The sequence below is a fragment of the Nerophis lumbriciformis genome, linkage group LG15 (genome assembly GCF_033978685.3).
Source record: "Nerophis lumbriciformis linkage group LG15, RoL_Nlum_v2.1, whole genome shotgun sequence".
Lineage (NCBI taxonomy): Eukaryota > Metazoa > Chordata > Actinopteri > Syngnathiformes > Syngnathidae > Nerophis > Nerophis lumbriciformis.
The window spans coordinates 6,705,013-6,718,051 of record NC_084562.2 but is presented as its reverse complement, the minus strand read 5'-3'; the positions used below and the strand labels follow the sequence as shown (position 1 = coordinate 6,718,051).

The window sequence follows — 13,039 nt, the reverse complement described above, 5'->3', positions numbered from 1 at the left end:
TTTTTGGGTTATTTATTTACCAAATTTCTAAACAATGGCTTTATCCTTTTAACATTAGGAACACTATAATAATTCTGCCCACGTTAATCAACATTAAACTACCTCAAGTTGTTGCTCAGATTAAATAAAATGACAAAACTTTTCTTCTACATATGAAAAGTGCAACATTAAACAGTTTCAAGTCAACTCATCATGCTTAATTTATTACAGCATTTGGGAAGCATGTAGTTGATTTTTATTATGTAAATGTTATATTTATATCAACATGTGATAGCAGGGACCCTGCCATTCAAAACTAGGCTGTTCCATTACTAATGATTCATGTAACTATAGCAGAAAAAATAGTACAATAGCAATAGGAGAGACTATTCATCCCTGAACACCATGGAGTTCATGTAGGCTTAATGATACAGTTACATTATTATATCAACTATCAAAGACAGAAACTCTTCATTTCACCTAATGTCCTTTTTTGCTGCTTCAACACAGCTCAATCAACACAGAAAAAGGTAAAGTGAAATAACAGACAGACAGGGCTTGGCTGTCCGTAACACACACACACACACACCGCAAAATGAGCTAACGTTACGCTAAAAGCGAATTAGCCTTCACCTCAAGCCAGGACTGCGAGCGAGCTGAACTGCCTTTTGTGTTTCTAGAACGTCAACGGGCTTATAGTGATGTTACTAGTAGTTGACTGGGAGGTGTTTATTATAATTTGGGGAGAGTCCGCTGCCTGATGCTTACCTGCTAAACGCTAAGCACTGACTACATGTGCTCTGAATACGCACTGCTGATTGGCTGTAAACCGCTCTGAATACGCACTGCTGATTGGCTGTTACCGCAATGTATGTAAAAAAAATCAGATGGTTGTGTGGGTGGGACAATGCTGGGTGCTGTGTAGAGTTCTGACAGAGACAGGCAGAAGGAAGCGTAACAGCTTGTTAAGACTTTAGCTTAGCTTAATATGTTCGTGTAGAAACTCGTTCGGTACACCTCCGAACCGAACCCCCCGTACCGAAACGGTTCAATACAAATACACGTACCGTTACACCCTAATATATATATATATATATATATATATATGTCTTAATAAGGTTATCCAAAAAATAGTGCTCGATACCGTAGTAGAGCGCAATATATGTATGTGTGGGAAAAAAATCACAAGACTATTTCATCTCTACAGGCCTGTTTCATGAGGGGGGGTTCCCTCAATCATCAGGAGATTTTAATGGGAGCATTCGCATACCATGGTTTATATAGGGCACAGAGTGGGTGGGTACAGGCTGGCGTAGGGGCGTGGTGATTGGCTCATGTGTTACCTAGGAGGTGTTTCCGTCTGTGGCGGCATGCTGTTACAATTTCGCTGCGCTTGTTGAGGGATGACAGGTCTGGACGGTAAATAATAAACAGTTTCTCTTTCAAGCATAGGTTGCATCTTTTATTACCACTATTGTAAGGTGTGCTGGATGCAAGAATTTGCCATGTTATTGAATATTCAACATTATTGTCTTTGAGGTCCCAAATGTGTTTGCTGAGTTCTGTGGTATTCCGCAGGTTTTGGTTCCTGAAAGAAGCCTTGTGATTGTTCCATCTGGTTTTGAATTCTCCCTCGGTTAATCCTACATATGTGTCGGATGTGTTAATGTCCTTGCGTGTTACCTTAGATTGGTAGACAACTGATGTTTGTAAGCACCCCCCGTTGAGAGGGCAATCAGGTTTCTTTCGACAGTTACAGCCTTTGTTGGTTTTGGAGTCGCTCTGTCCGGGGGCCGACGGCTCATTTGCAATTGTTTTGTTGTGGTTTGAGATAATTTGTCGTATATTGTTCATACAGCTGTAGCTCAATTTAATGTTGTTCTTGTTGAATACTTTTCTTAGGGTGTTGTCTTTGGGAAAGTGTTTGTCAATCAGATTGAGGAATTTGTGTCCAATGTTAGTTGAGACGTTTTTGCTGTATGGGGGGTTGTACCAGATGATGTCGTTTCGTTTTCTGTTCTTTTTTGGCTGGTTTCCTGGCGTGGGTTCATAGGTGAGGGTGAAATTGTATCCGCTTTCATCAAGGGCTTTTTGGTACGGGGGGGTTGAATTTGACCAAGCAACCCTCATTTTGAAAAGTGGAGCCTAACTGTACATTCGGGTGTTTTTTTTAAATCAGAAATACTTTTTTCCGGCATGGTTCAGAGCGAAGTAAGATAAGTAAGCCCACATCTTACAAATTAACAATAGAAAAAGAAAATGATTGCACTGGACTGTAGACTACTTTTGCTTGTACAACATTGAGTGCTAAATAAAAAGCATTGGCTGTGGCAACTGTCAAAGTGCGGTCTCAAAAGATGACTTTCACAATATTTTGTGTTATCTACATCCAAAAAATCAGACGATTCGGTGTGTGTAAAGTTATACTAAGCCAATGTCTATTTTATTGTTTCTGAAGAACATCAAATTTAGTCACAGATTACTAAAGCAATATACTTGAGTATTGGTCAGACAATGTCTGGGGGGGCTGTTTAAAATTCCTTTGTACCCTGGTCTTTGCATTTAATTGACATTCAAAATTATACACATAACAGCTTCAGGCTTTTGTGCGACCTCAGTTAAATATCAGCTATTCAGACTTGAAAAAAAATACCTAAACAAAATCTCCTGTTTTTAAATGAAAGTGCGGGCAACTTGGAAGGCCGTTTCTTTATAGATTACAGTTCAAGAGAAAATACTAATCAGTTATTTTATAAAGAAATACACCTAGAGCTAAGGCTGTAACGATACACTCATCTCACAACACGATACACGATACTTAGCTCACGATAAAATACATATCAAATATTTGGCCAACAATATGATTTGATATGGTTCGAGACCCTCACATTATTTTCTGGAAGATTTTAAAAGGGACAGCGTAATTTTGGTGGCTTTTTGTTGGTATTCCATTGACTTTGAATTTAAATGAAAGCTGAAAGTATCAGTTAATCAATATAGGGATTTGACTCGATGGAGTCAACAGTGTTATGCTGGATAAAATGAAGATTTGTTGGGAAAATATGTTTTATTTGCTGAAATAGTGACAATTGTGTCTTATAGGCTTTTGAAAAGTAAACACAGAAATGCAGTATATTGAACAATGAATGAAAAAACATGTATTTGATCAAATCAATTAGTAAAAAGCTTCAATTTAAATTCTGTTGCTTTGATTAATCATTTGACGAGTGTAACTAATAAAAATTTAACTGCATGGAGTGCCCCGAACTTTAAATACGTCAACATCCGGAACTTTAAATACGTCAACTTTGTTTCAGCACGATTACTACAATAGGGCGCACATGAGAGCTGTGGTATGTGGATGCCAAGATTGGTGTGGTGAACAGCTGAAAGTTTTTATTTTTAGTTTTTTATGCACATAAGTTGATATCAAAATGTCAATGTTGATGATGTGCATTCATTAGAATAAAATAATAAGTAGGGTTGCACGATTGACATACATTTGGCCTCCTGTAGATTGTTTAATACTAATGCATAACTAATTTAAGTTGATGACACATTCTAGCTATGTCCTGCAAATTTCCCAGCGACAAGCGAATGAAGGCGTCCTCAATGTAATGTAGCCTCCTCACTAGTGAGCTCGCGGCTAGTGTCCCTCTACAGTGCAGCTTCTAAATCACTAATCCTCGCCCCCATGGTGGCAAATACACTGCATTTCTTACTATTGTCATTAGCACTGGAGTACCAGAGGACGATGAATAGCTAAACATGCTTCACTACACACCATAGGAGGATACAAAAACACATAACTAACCGCTAAGTTAGAGATATTGAATGTAAACGGGGACGGACGATTCAATACAAATGTCAACAGTAACGATACCAAGTATACTATCAGTATTAAGGATGCAACGTTTTGTCGACAATGGTCGGTTACGTCATCACTCGTGTTTTTCCGATAGGTCAGCATGGCGACTCACAAAAACATTGCAGATTAAAACATGTAAAATGTGGTGAACATTTCACTCTATAATTTAACTAAAAACATGATTACCTTATGCAAAGTGGACCTTGTTTTTTATGGCAGTACATAAATGTGATACAGGAACATTTAAAGCAGAAGCATGATGTCGGACATCTGGAGAATGCGATCTTAACACGGTAAGATAGTCAGCTTGTTATCTTGCTAGTTAGCTAACAAGTGTAAGATGAAGTTATGTGAACAATAGATTTAACTATCATTTTAGCTAAAGTCCACTAGTACTTTTTTTATTTGTCAGGAACTTCAGGTGTGAAACGGTCAATTTGCAGTACAAAGAAGAAAGGCACAATAACTAACCTCAACCACTCACACAAACAATAGGCACCACGGCGCTGATATTATAAAATAATAAATATACAATCTATTAGATAGCTAAAACTTTCTAAATTAATCAAGTTTATTAGATTGCTAGAAATTCCAGGAGTTAATAAATAATCAATAATATACCTGTGCGCAGCTTTTTAAACACATCATGACAAGATGCTTGTTTCTTTTTGAGGAAGTTAGATAGTTCTGGTGTTTGTTGTTATTGATGCTATTTTTACTGTCCTTTGTTTTCATAAAATAATTATATTTAGCACTGGGCCTGTCCTTGTTTGTAAATGGATGAAAGTTTGATAATTATTTTGGTTCTTCTGACAGCCTAATGAGCAGCACAGTTTCAGTATTAATACATATTTATAAATTAATTAGTCATTTTGTTTTTAGCACATGCCAAAAATATCTTAAGCTGAATTTAAAAGCAAATGGCTAAATTACAGCCAATGAATAGGTTTATGCTTCATAATTCGATTAGTCCACTAATCGTAAAAATATTCAATGACTAGTCGACTATCAAAATAGTCGTTAGTAGCAGCCCTAATCAGTATATGGTTTATTAGGGCTGCACAGTTTTGAGGAAAAAAAACTATTATTCATTCCAAATAATAATTTGAAGTATGAACATTGGTAAGGTTTATTTTTCCCCTGTAGCTACTTGGTATTGACTCAGTACTCAAATTTGTAGTATCGCCCAAAACTAATGAAACATATTGGAATAAGTAGTTAGTAGTGATGTGTAAAAGTTGTACTTTTTTTTAATAAATGCAAATCTGGTGATCATTTCGCTTCACTTCCAGTTGATGTGACCTCACGCAAGTTCACTTCCTGTTTGAAACACTGTTTCCATGCACTAAATTAGTCAGATTTTTCAAACAGTTTTTTTTGTGTTTTCACACCTACGTTTGAAGTCCAAGTGTCCATGCACTTTTTCTAATGTGGCTATTGGTCATCACCATGTGCCTCCCCGTACACTGTGGGGCATTTATTTCATTTTAGCGTGGTTAATTTCTTTTCCGGTTGACCTATGACGTCACACTAGCCATCTGCGGATCCTTACAACTTGTTTTAAGTGATGTCCGCTGTAATATTGGCACAGATTACAAATATTACGTTTCTAATGGCTATGCTGATGTTAAATAGCAGACAGTATCAAGAAATGTTCTTGGATTGTGCTACAGGACGCTACAACCAAAAATGTATCTGACGGATGCAGGTCGGATGCAAAGAAAGACCGGTGGAAGAATTTTTTCTAAGGAATTTTCAGACGAAAATCATTCAAACAAAACTTTTGAATGTCTCAGAGTTCATTCATAAGGTTCTGTGGATTGATGGAAGGAGTTTTACATCCAAAGGAAAAGACTGTTCGTGCCACGGTTGATACTGTTCCAGAGGAAGTTTGCTATATTCTGGACTATCTTGCCAGTTGTGTGGAATACTGAGTTATTGCTAATCAGTTTGGAGGGCACAAATGCAGCGTGAAGAGGTTTCTGTATGCTTTATTATTTGCCTTTAATATACCTGCTTTATTATCTTTCATCTCATTCGTATTTTGTTCGGGAGTCCAAACTAAGCCAGCATTTTACATGTCTTTAGCTACCTTTTTAAATACCATCGATGCACTTCAAAATGTTCTGTTCTTTTAATTTGTAAAGCTATAAACCCTAACCTGACTCTCGCCAGATCCTTGCAGTTCACTGAGCAAGGATCTGGGCTTGAGGGCATTGCAAACTCCTTCAAGATAGCAAAAATTAATGAACCAATCAGGATCGCCGGGCGGGATTTCATAGATGTGACGTAGTGCCGAAGCGACTGTTTGATTCAAACAACAATGGCGGCACGCAGCGAGGAGTCGTGTGCTGACATTGATTTTGCTATTGCGACATTGATCGTCCACTGACATTGCTGCGTTGTTTCAGTAAAAGTTCTCTAACTTTTCGCTTTGTCGTTAACCAATATGTCGGCTGTTCTGTTTTGGATTTCCCAGCGTCGCTCTCATCAGCGTCACGCGTTGATTGTGATGTGAGTGGTTGAAGTAGCACGTCATTCAAGATAACGGACAAGTGCTTTATCCAATCACATACAATGATTATTTTCACAAGGCCCCGCCTTCTGAAATACATCTCCTATTGAGAAGTTCCAGATCCTTGTGTGGAGCTCAGCGAACCACAAGGATCTGGCGAGAGTCAGGTTAAATAAACCCATTCTTGTTGCAACATTTTAACCACACTTTTATCAAAGTGTGGTTATCAATGATTGGTTTTTTAATCTTTCTAATTTAGTATGGTGATACTAACTGTCGGGAGTATTACAGCAGCTATCATTATTACAGTCTATGTGCAGGTAGTACAACACCCACAGTTGCTGAAACTGATGCAAAGAATGACAGCTCTTGCAGCCCGTAAACACACATGCAAATGGTGATTATCGAGGCTGGCGAAGTTATCGAGTTAATTTTCATTTATGGTTTGATTAATTAACTTATCGAATGTCGTCCCAGGTGTAGTAGTTAGTTTATTTTAACAGAAGAAAGTAAACAGAAAGTAAACAAATATTAACAGTAAATTAGCAAGTACATTAATAATAGTTTTAACAAAATATTACTACTGGAAATTACGCAATATGTTACTGAATACGTCTGGAGTCAAATGAATAGTATTAATTATTTGCCAAATAATATATTGTGATATAGTTTTTGCAAGAGGCTGCAGTATATCGCAATATAGATTTTAGGCCATATCAGTCATTCCTATTGCAGAGCCATGACATAATTAGGACAAGCACATTAGAGTCCAACACTCATGCTCAGACACAAAAAAAAATCCAAGCATAGCTACCAGTCTGGACAAAGCTATGTCCTTTGTTACATATGCAATATTCATGTGCCTTACTGGAAGCATACAAGCCTATGTAAATGTAATTCTCAGGTTTCGATGTTAAACATACGAGTCCAACACAGATTGTTTTTACAGTAAGACAAGTAGCTTCAATCAAAGCAGCAGCACAAAAGTATTAGCTGTTTATCCATAGATCTTTTACCAGAATGAATTGATAACTCAATATTATTATGTTGAATATTCCCATTCCACAAACACCCACTGCCAAGGAATAGTCCTGCTGGTAACATAAATGGCCAGTGCCATGAAATATGCATGTGGCAAGGTGGGGGGATGTGGCCATATGATTATACTGGCTGGCCACCACTTCAAATACACACTTTCATAGAATTCAACACAAACACACAGGGCGCAAACCACCCACTATAACCAAAGCAAACATGCACACAAAAAAACACAAACCCCATGAACGTGGCACAAAAACGCACACACGTTCACCGTGCACTGCACTGCGGCTGTGTAAAATTCCTCTGCCAGACCGCTAAAAAAGGGGAAAATACATTTAGGATAAAAAAAACACTGTGGAGGGTGGAGGAAGAGGAAGATACAGTGAATAAATATGCATACACTCTCCTTATCTCCTATAAGCTTTTGTCGTAGTTTCTGTTCAATCTTGACTACATTATGTCACTTTTACAATTTACTTTGCAAATGTTAGTTTGTTTGCTATGTTAGCTACCCCTCTTTGTTTATAATGTATATTTTCTGCTGGATCTACTCTATATTTTATACTGCCTTGTTTTTTTGCTGCAGCTGTCACATGTACTGTAATATTGTACATGGTAATTGGGATTTGTTATATATTGTATATATTATATAAAAATATAAGATAATAGTATAATATATCAGTATATATTACATACTTTATATATAATATGTAAATATTACATATATGTTATATTTTATATTGCTACTATGGTACTTTTTAGTCTACTTACTACCTGCATGAACCTTTCCATCCTTACCCTTTCCATCCTTTGAAACTGAGCTACTGTGTGGAACAATTTTCTTTGTGGATCAATAAAGTTTGTCTAAGTCTAAGTCTAAGTCTAAATGTATCTTGAATGATATGTTATGTGCATCACAATCCTAAATATAATGTTGATTAAAGACATTTGAATAGGGAAAATGAAAACAACAGCAAAGGGTGGAGTATATACAAAAGGCTAGCTTCCTTTTGAGAAGTCCAAGCCAAACAAAGTGTAATCTTTGTGCTTTAATAATTTCCCTGTGTCATTTTGAATTCTGTTATAATACGTAACTATACTTATAAGCATTTTGGTCAATGTCTTGGGAGTATTTGTCTTCTGGCGCATTGGTGCTCAGCATTTTAACCACCTTGTGAACTGAACTGCATATGTACTTGAACATCTGACACTACCAGGCATCTTTTTAAATAATTCCCCACTACTGACGTGCTGTTTCTTGTCACCTTTTATCAGGTCAAAAATATATATTGCAAATGCAATTGATTGTTTGGCCCCAATGTTCAGCACATGTAAACACAGTGATATTGGATATTTGTAAATCCAAAATGAGCTTTTTTTCTTCAATGCCATTTTTCATTAAAAAGTTGTATTGACAAACAATATGTTATGTTCTATTGCAGAGGTAAGTACTTTAAAAGTAAGTGTAATGCAACAACTGTTATTAGGCTGCAATGATTAATGGACTAAATTGACCAAAGAAAAGATAGTATTTTTTATTTTGCTGCTTTGAATAATCATTTAATAAGTGTAACTAAAAAAAATTGTATAATCAGGACCACAAGGAGTGCTTGGAACTTTAAATATGCGGACATCGTTTCCCCATGGCCGCTGCAAACATGAGAGTGGTGTTGTGATCTTTGTAGCTTTGTAACATCCTAGCTTTATTTTTTTATTCTTCATGCACACATATTAAAGGTGCAATTTAAATGTTGATGATGTACATTTATGAGGGGGAAAAAAGAATGAAGGTTATGGAAAGCAGTAAAATCATTTTTGTTTTAACTATTCTCCCTAAAATACACATTGAGACGATAAAGTGTTTAATCCGATTAGTTGATTAATCAAAAAAACAAATTGATAGATTACTTGATTATTAAAATATTAGATAGCTGCAGCTCTAAAAATAAATAATAAATGTTTCTTAAATAAACTGTCAGTAATAATAAAGTGCAGATAAAAAATACAGTGTTATAATATCCAAAATAAATCTTTAAACAGTTTTAAAACGTAATGTTTGCGCTTAAGAAACATCCCCATCACTTTTGCTCCAAACAGACAGAAAGTGTGTTTTATACGATTACCCGATTAATTAAACAAACTAATCGATTGATTATGCAATTACTAAAATATTCGACAATTGCAGCCCTAACTCGACCTAGGCCAATATTAAACAAGTCAATTAATTGACTAATGAATGAAAATGAAGTCAGTAATTTTTCCAGCGTCGATAAAAGCCATGTACAAGCTTATTCATGGGCTTCAATCGCATTCACTCTTTGCAGAGGTTTCAGCAGCTGCCCACGTTTGAAAATAAGTGGGTGAGTACTCTTGTCTTTAATTAAGTGTCTTTGTGTTTGAGCGAGCATGCACACAGTGCAACAACTTAGCTTGTGACGAACACAGTAGCGAACATGGAGAACAAAATTATCGCAAAACCAATACCACCACACCAGTGTGGTAATATTTCAGTTGTAAACCTTTGGAACAATATGAGACTTTCAAGACTATGAAGCCACTTTGCCAAATTTGTGCAAAAATCGTGCCAACAAAAAAATCTAATACGACAAACCTGCATGCCCACTTAAAACACAACCACCCGACTCAGTGTTCCCAAATGGTAAAAGCTGGCACATAAAGATGCCTTTGTCCCGACACTCCGCACTTACTGATGTGTCTAATGAACAAGATCGGTGCAAAGCAAACAGCGCAAAATGGTGTGTGCTCACCAAAAATGTGGTTCATTACATCGCCAAAGACCTGCTGCCCTTTAATACTGTCATAAAACTCGCATTTTGAAAAAGTTGCAAACATTTGAAAGACATTTGTCAAAATGTCCTGTGGGTGTTGCTCACTCAGAATCTGCCAGTCTTACGGTTTTTTTGCATAAAACCTGTTAATAAAATCTGCTTATACTGTAATGTTTATTAGGGCTGTGAATCCATGGGCACCACACGATTCAATTATATTCGATTCTTGGGGGTAACATTTTGATTCAGAATCAATTCTCGATTCAAAATTAACACTTTTTAAATAATGTTGGGGTGCCAGTTCTATGATTAACTACATTTCTCCATAAAATAGATGAACAGCTGTGATGATTGTTTATACTTCTTACAATAAAACTAGTTTTGTTTAATACAATTCTACCCAAAAATGTAATGAAGTCAAATACAAATAAAGCAACAAAAGAAGTATCCAACACTTCTCTTTTCTAAAGTAAATCTGTACATCAGATATGGGCATCTGCATCAACAATATGATTTCCCTGAGTGGCTGGACAAAATGGTTTAAAAAACATTTTTTAAATTAAAAATATATATATATTTTTTTTTAATCGATTCTGGATTTATAAATTGTATTTATTAAGCACCGTTACAAGAATCGCGATTCATTCGAAAATCTTTTTTTTTTTTTATTGTTACTCTGGACTTTTTGTTTGAAAAGTGATTGTCAGTTAAGTAATGTACAACTGTACCTCTGCCTTCATGTTCATTATTGAAATAGTTTATTTAGCCATTTTATTTATTGTATTGGTTATGTAAATTTGAGCGTCCCCGACCCCCTACTAAACAGAGACAGAAACAATTTTAATTGCTTTTGGTTGTGATCTTTATTCAAGTGCAACATTTTGCTTACAGACAGGGTATATTTTATTTTTATTATTTGTTTGATTTCTTTAACTTGATGATTTGAACACTTACATTCCAAATACAAAGTTAAACTATAGGAGAAATACAAGTTTATTGTATTTGAAAGGGTATATCATTACATCAGTGGCTAATTTGGTCTCAAAATACCTATGACAATAATACTGTTTCTCCGCAATAATATGTAGGTCAATATATCGTCGAGCAAAATGTGTTATTGGCCCATTCCAACCTCTTACTGTTATCCAGTTTTCAGCCTTCACACATTATCTCAGCAGGCTATACATTCTGGCTGATATTAATCAATTGTGGCTTACAGTACAGCCATTCTAAGTGTTTCACTATCTTGGGTTTGTTTTTCAATAACAGAGGTGGGAGTTAAAGTTAAGCCCCAACGATAGTCTCACACACACACTAGGTGTGGTGAAATTATCCTCTGCATTTGACCCATCCCCATGTTCACCCCCTGGGAGGTGAGGGGAGCAGTGAACAGCAGCGGTGGCTGCGCTCGGGAATCATTTTGGTGATTTAACCCCGAATTCCAACCATTGATGCTGAGTGCCAAGCAGGGAGGCAATGGGTCCCATTTTTGTAGTCTTTGGTACGACCTTCCAGTGTAAGGGCGGACACAGTGTGTGGGATCACTTGTATTTATAAATCTTTTGCATCTTTATTATTTACTCATGTAGGTGCTGTGTGCACAGCATTTGTGTGAGTGTTCAATGGAACAAGTGTATGAAGTTAAAAGTTGCAGTTACTTTAGAAAAGCGTAGCTACTGTAACCGTGCCTATGGTGAAGCCACTTCTGAGTAATGTTGCAGCAATGCAGAACCTGTTACGACCAAAAAAATTGGGATTAGTTTCAGAGTATTGCACGTTCTACTTCGTTTTTCAACACAACATTTCTATCCCTGACCTAATTATAACTAAACAAGGATTACTGATTGACAGAGCCATCTTAGTAGACGTTTTGACTGAACATTGGTATGTTGGAGGATAAGAATGATGGAAGGGAAGATGATGCAAAGGGGGATGGGGAGCAAGTGAGAGAGCATCTGAACCAAATGAAATTCTCCACACTTCCAGTGAAAACACAGCAGGGAGGGGGATCAAGAAAGAGGGGTTGTGGGTTTGAAATTGACTGCTTAGATGGACGCATCATGTGAGAAAAATAGACAAAGTGGAATAGAGAACTATTAAGAGACATTTTTTCTGAATAGAAGGTATGTATGATCCATAGGAGATATGTGTGCATTTGTTTGTGTAAGTAAGCTAAGCTAGCTAACACGCCTATTCTTGAACCAAACCCAAGGTTTGAACCCTTAAGACAGAAAGACTTGAACATTCTCACACAGCTCAAAGCTCTCTACAAAACAACCAGTTTAGTAAATTTAAGGTGTTTAGCCGAATCATCACAAAATGTGGAACACATCTTTACATTTTTGCAAGATAGGTTAAAAAACATTTTTGCAGAAGCACAGGTTGGACTTACCAAATAACTGCCAATAGGTAGTTGGGAAAATGTCTAATGTAGGGATGTAACAAATACTGGTATTAATGATAAACCTCAGTACAACTTCCAACGGTTAGTATTATCATTTCAAATTAAAATTATCGAAAAAAACGTGCAACGACAGGAGAATGGTGATTGTGGCGTTAGGGCTGGGCAATATGGCCTTTTATTAATATCTCGATATTTTTAGGCCATGTCACGATACACAATATATATCTCGATACACTTGATGCATATAATCACACCAGTATGATGATTCTTTGTGTCTACGTTAAAACATTCTCGTTCATACTGCATTAATATATGCTCATTTTAAAATTTCATGCAGAGAGGGAAATCACAACTAAGTCAACTTACCAAAACTGTATTTAGTAATCAGTTATTAAGCAGTGGCACAAACATTCATGTCATTTCAAAACAGAAAGTGCAAGATT

At 36.4% G+C, this 13,039-nt stretch overlaps 1 protein-coding gene across 2 annotated transcripts in view; it reads right to left on the bottom strand.

Moving 5' to 3' along the window:
* LOC133615977 (E3 SUMO-protein ligase PIAS1-like) overlaps window positions 1-13,039 on the bottom strand; it is a 96,888-nt gene that overhangs the window by 44,915 nt on the left and 38,934 nt on the right. The window lies entirely within an intron of this gene.